This window comes from Natator depressus, chromosome 3 (genome assembly GCF_965152275.1).
Source record: "Natator depressus isolate rNatDep1 chromosome 3, rNatDep2.hap1, whole genome shotgun sequence".
Lineage (NCBI taxonomy): Eukaryota > Metazoa > Chordata > Testudines > Cheloniidae > Natator > Natator depressus.
This window is the reverse complement of record NC_134236.1, coordinates 21,028,201-21,034,200: the sequence shown is the minus strand read 5'-3', so window position 1 is coordinate 21,034,200 and position 6,000 is coordinate 21,028,201. Positions and strand designations below refer to the sequence as shown.

At 41.7% G+C, this 6,000-nt stretch overlaps 1 protein-coding gene across 4 annotated transcripts in view; it reads left to right on the top strand.

Moving 5' to 3' along the window:
• Nucleotides 1-277: 277 nt before the first annotated feature.
• The window catches only part of KLHL29 (kelch like family member 29), a 571,650-nt gene continuing 565,927 nt past the window's right edge, over nucleotides 278-6,000 (top strand). For 3 of the 4 annotated variants that reach the window (XM_074947522.1, XM_074947521.1, XM_074947520.1), the window contains exon 1: nucleotides 278-681. The gene's annotated coding sequence lies outside the window, so the exon portion shown is untranslated. Of the gene's footprint in view, nucleotides 682-753; nucleotides 773-6,000 lie in introns of those variants that run through there. The other variant, XM_074947523.1, reaches the window with a different exon arrangement.

Sequence of the window (6,000 nt, the reverse complement as noted above, 5' to 3'; positions counted from 1 at the left end):
GGAGTGAATGCTGCTCCCCGCCTCGCGGCTCCGCGGCCGCCGGCCCATCCCCGCGTTCCCTGGGGCCGCAGCCCAGCCGGCACCCGGGGCCCCAGGCAGAGCCGCGCACGCTGCAGCCCGGCGGCTCTCCAGTGCCGAGTGCCCGCTGCAAACCCCTCCTGCGGGGGGCGGCTGACACACCGGTGGGGAGCTCGGCTCCGAGGAGTCCCCGCCTCCCCCCCTTGGCCCTCCCTCCTGCTGCTGTGATTGGTTTCGCCCGCCCCTTGCCTGGGCTCGGAGGCCGCCTCCCTCCCCATCTAAAGCGGACAGTCTGTGAACAGGAGGGAGCCAGAAGGGAGCATGGTACCGACTCCGCACCAGCCTCCTCCTCCGCTCTGCGCACACCGCCCCGCCGAGCCCCCTGCTGCCTGCGCCGCCGCCGCCGCCGCCTCCTCGTCGCCCAGGCTCCGGAGCCATCTGAGCCTCTGGGCAGCAGCTGAGAGGCAGCCCCAGAGGTGCGGGGCTTCGCATTAGTGGGGGAGAGGCTGCAATGCATAAGCCGCCGCCTCCTCTTCCTCCTGCCGCCGCCGCTGTCTGTGTGCATCCTCCCCCAGCCTGAAGAAGCCACCGTGCAGCCGCTTCGCCTGCCAAGGACACGAGCCCGCGTTTGCCCCCCCGGTGCGCACCGCCCAGCGGGGAGAGGTAGGAGCCGGGCAGATTCCAGGGCAAAGCGGGGATGGCTAGCGGGGGCTGTGCAGCCCTGCCCGGGAGGATGGAGGGGCTTGGCGCCCAGGTGACAGTCCTTGTGTGTATGTGCGTGTGCGCGCCTCGGTGTTGTGTGCCCCTTAATAGTGTTGTTGTTGTTGTTGTAAAGCTTGGGGTTTGCCCGCAGCATCAGCCTCCCGTGTATTGAACGCCTGGCTAATGAATCCCCTGCGCCTGCGCTTGCTCTCTGCATTAAAAACTTCCTGCCTGTGTGTTTGTGTGGCAGCGAAGAGAGGCGGGTGCCATGGGGTAGCCGAGCTTTGGGGAGGGGTGTGTGTATTCCCCTTCCCCCCGCCCATACCTATACCAACTCCACTATAGCCACACAACAAAGTGAGCCCCCCCTCCCCACACACACACAGCCCAACCCACAACTTCCCGCACTTGGTGTGGCCGTGGGCACCTGACACATCCAGGCGAGGGGCTGCTGCTGACAATATTTTGAACGAGGGTGGTGGTTATTTTTTAAGAGGCATCTGTTGTAACTGCCTCCTTGAAACGCACACCCACAGCAAAACCATCGACCCCAGAGGCAGAGGCTAGCTTTAAAACTGCCTGAGAATTAATACAAAAAACGGGGGAGTCTCTCTGCCCCAAATGAGAGCTGCCAGGTCTGTTTGCCCCTATTTGTGTATGTTGCCTTGAGGGTATTTTTTTAAAAGCATGATATGAATATGTTGATATCTGAGTAACTTCGAGACAAAACATTGGTTTTTTTTAAAAAAAGTGAAATCAATAAATCACTTCTAAATCTGCTCCCCACTCATTGTGTAGTCCCAGATGAAATTTATTACTTGTTTTTTATTTATCCTTGTGCTGTTTTTTGTAAGTGTTCTATGCATCATCCCTTGGGTACCTTTTTTTTTTATCTGTGGTCTTGTTAAGGTTGAGAATGGAGTAGGACTACTTTTTTTGTTGTTGACGACATTGAGTGGATGTGACTGTCTTTGTCATACTATAATGCAGGTCTGTGGACATCATGATTTTTAGTTCAGGTCCCCAGATAAAGAGGGAAAAAAACCTTCTCTGGGGCTTTGCAGAGGAGTTATTAATACTCTCCATAAATTCTGCATGCTTATGATCTGTCTTTTTTTTTTTTCATGTAATCTTGTTTATTAAATAGTGAGTTCCTAGATTTTTTGAGACATGGTATCATCATTCTTTTACCAAAAAATGCTGAAGCCTTGCTTATGTAAAATTTGATTTTTTTTTTTTTGAAACTGAAAACTGTTTAGAAAAATAGTATTCTGGCAACTAGATTAAGGGAGGAACAATCCAAATTTTTCATCAGGGAAGGAAAACTAAGATGTGTAAATGCTTGCTGTAGGCATTTTATTTATGTTTCTATGGTTCATGTATATGAAACTGCTAAACTGAGAAACTGTCTTTCTTTGTTGGGTATATCTTTTTAAAGTGTGTGTGTGTGTGTGTTTAAAAATGGTTTAAACATGCTTAGCAGGCTATCTTTTGAGGTCAGTTTTCAGCTACTTAAAAACCCAGCTACTGTAGCTTTAAGGTGACTGCAGAGAACAGTATTACTGTCTCTTATAATTAGCAATCTGCTGAAACTTTAAATCCCCCTTGATAGATGTTATGATCAGTGTGAGAGAAGCAGCAGTTTTGCAGCCAGTTTTCTTTCCCCCCCTTAAATAAAGCAACAGTGTGTCTCTTTATTGTATTCTAGATTAAATTGACTATGACACTTTTCTTTAGAAAAGTAAACTACAGCCATATTTTATACTGACGTTCAACTCCTTCAAACTTTAGTTATGCTCAGTAGAAGTCTTACTCTTACCTGAATAACTAATGTATGTTTTCTGTTCTTATAACATGTCCTCGCGGTAGCTATTTATGGAAGTCTTTTCCAATGTATGATCAAACAAGGCAGACATGAAAGTAATTTGGCATACTGACCTATCTAGATCAACACTTAGCAAGTATATGTAAATTACAATTTTCATTACTTCTTCCTATGTAGTTATGTCTCAGAAGACCAGTTCTGACATTTTAACAAGAACTCATACCCTAAATTTGTAGGTTGCCTGTATTATTCAAGATATTTGCTATTTTGAGAATGTGTAAATATTATAATTTATTTTAAAGCCAGTTATGTCCAGTGGTCATTTTACAGGTAATGATCATTAAAGTTTCATTTTGACCTGTTGTAGTTCATGCTCTACAGAACTCTAAATAAAATAGTTAAAAATTTCATGATATAAAAGTTGCATTGGATTCAAGTGGGCTTGGAAGAACTACTGTGTATCTGAAAATTCAAAAACTCCCAAGTTTTCAGTGCATATCTGCCATCCTTTGTAGCTTATGAAATGTGAGTACTTTCCCTTGACAACAAAACCCATGAATAAATGTTCAGCATGAATTATACTGCTTAAATAAAATAATCTATGGTTGTCGTGGTTACAAACAGAGTAAGGGTTACTAGTTTTCATCTGCATGCAGTGGGGTGGGGGTAGAAATTTACATTCCTCATGATAGTTGGTCATACTTCAAGTACCCAATATGTGAGAGAACCTAATTCACTGTTCTGCTTTTGTAAAAGACTTGCTGGACCAAAAAGTGGTAGAATGTAGGAGAAAACCTTTTCTTTTTCTATCACTAGACTCAATTCTATCCCTATTTCTACCTGCAGAGTAGTATTCAGTAAAATTGCTGCTCTTACTTTCCAAACAACATTAAAAAGTATATTGCATATAGAGTGACTGGAACTTCTAATGATTAAAGGAATGCAGCACACGCTCCAGTAATACACAGTTCTAGAATTTAGATTTGTGTATTTATGATCTGGCATCACCACTACCAGCACTTTAATGTCCACTTACCGTGAAGAACTCATTGTCCGCTGGAGTCTTTTATTCATCCATGACTTCTTTGCTAATCCTGACAATTTTTTTTTTTTTTTTTTTTGCTCACTTGTACTGGGCTCAATTCTCCTCTCTTATGCAGGTATTAATCCATTGACTTTGCTAGAGTAATTCCACCTGTATACTGTTTGAGAACAGAATCAGGCTCTTGATATTTTGGCACCTAACTGTTGGCATCAGTCCCAGTGCTGCTTCTCTCATCTATTGTTTGCTCATCTGAAATTAAATTTTTGTCCATTACTACTTGTTTTTCCTGACCTTTTAATTTAGTTCCTAAAACTGGTGTACCTGATGTTTCATCAAGCATACCAGAAATGAAGAGCTCCCTTTCTCCCTCCTATCTGACTCTAATAGAAGTTACACATTATATGTTAGGAAAGGATATCCTTGGATGTGTAAACAGATTAGTCCCATTTCTTCCTTGCTTCTCCCCCGGCAAGGTATGACTGCATTGTACTATTAGTGCTTCTTTTTCCTTTACTAATTTTATTAAAGAAACTGAATTGTTAACAATGTGACCAGTAAAAAGACGTTGTTGGATGTACAATGTAATACAGACTAGCTGAGTAATGTAGGTCATGGATTAAGAAAAATAAGCATGCTATTCTAAAAATTCTATGACTGACTTGTCTGGTGACAACACACTGTTCCACTTGGATTTATTGCAAAATGATGCCTTTGGAGTCTTCAGAACCCTATCATCCATAAACTCTGTACACCCGGTAAAGAGCTAATCTTGCAGTTACTCTGGTGTGTAGTCCAATCATGTCAGTGGGGCTACACGCAAAATGACCTCTTTCCCATAGTGCAAAGACTAATAATCTGTCTAGTTTAGTATAATTTCTCCAATATAGAGGAGCAAATTCTTTTTGCTGATGATGAGTTTTTGCCGAGAAGCATGAGAATTTGATAACCATTAGCTGTGGTACTGTAACAATAGATTCTATGATTATTCATGTGTCTGATATTTTTATGTATCGGGGGTAGCCGTGTTAGTCTGTATCCACAAAAACAACAAGGAGTCTGGTGGCACCTTAAAGACTAACAAATTTATTTGGGCATAAGCTTTCGTGGGTAAAAAAAAACACTTCTTCAGATGCATGGAGTGAAACTCTCTGCCCAAATAATACCCTGCAGCAATGAATTCCACATTCATATATATCCTAAACCCCCATAAACAAATGAGTGGATTGATATTACACGTTATTCTTTAAATAAAGGGTAGTCAAAATTTTGGGTTCCATTCAAATGCGCCTGGCAGTTTGGATTTTGTCTGCCTATTGGCTACCCCTGCTTTAAATAAACGTATGGCTAGTTCAAATGGTCATATTATCCTTGTGCAACTCTCTTGGCTTTTTTCATGAAACCTTCTTAAAAGACAAAGGACCAGCTTCACTAGCTCAGTTAGCTAATTGTGTTAGAAGTAGCATGCATTTAGAGCCATTAATTACTGAAGTAAGGGATGGTATTGCAAATATCCTCCTAGAAATATCTTACCAACAGCATCTTTAATTGCAGGAATATATGAAACGTAAATGGCTTTGATATGCCTCTATCATCTTTACATTTCTTCTGTTTCCAGTGGTATAAAGGCTTCTTTCTGAGCTATTAAAAATCTAATATGGGAGCACTGTGTCATTGGATTAATAAAAAACAGCATGCTTCACAAATCTTGGGTACATGCTGTTGTTTAATTGTAGGTTATGGTTTGTTGTTTTTAACTACAGTTTCATCAGAAGTTTGAAAACTGTTCATATTAATCTGTATGAAGAAAGTTCTCTTTGCACTGTCATTTGTGCGTGGTCTTGATCATAATTTAGTTTCAAGTCACACTTTTCCATAAATATTTTTGAAGCTTTTTTAGCTTGGAATTTGATATTTAGAATAGCTGGAATAACAGCTTTCTTAGAACATTTTTCCTAATCACTATGTTCTGTTTTCTTTTTGTTGGGACACTAGGTCTAGATTTTAAAGTGATAAATTTGGCTAGTTACCGTAACTGGCTTTAACTTTGAAATGTCAGACCTCTTCCTGACACCATTACAAATTTGAGGCAACCTGCAACCTTTACGTGCACTGACTGACTTGCACAACAGTTTCATCTGTAATCTATAGGGGCTATAGAGAAGACTAATCCCTTAAAGCTTGGGTCCTCTATGGTAAATGCATCATTCCTTTTTGCAGTAATGCCATATGTTAAAAATGAATGCTGACTCAGTCTGCAGTAAAACATTTTTATAACAGGTGATTATAAAATGAAAGAGCTATTACCAGTGCCTTTTCATTAGGGATATTCGTGTGCATTTTTGTGTTTATTTGTATAGATCATGATTCTTTTCCCTGAAAAACTAGACCAGAAGAGTTTGCATAAATGTGG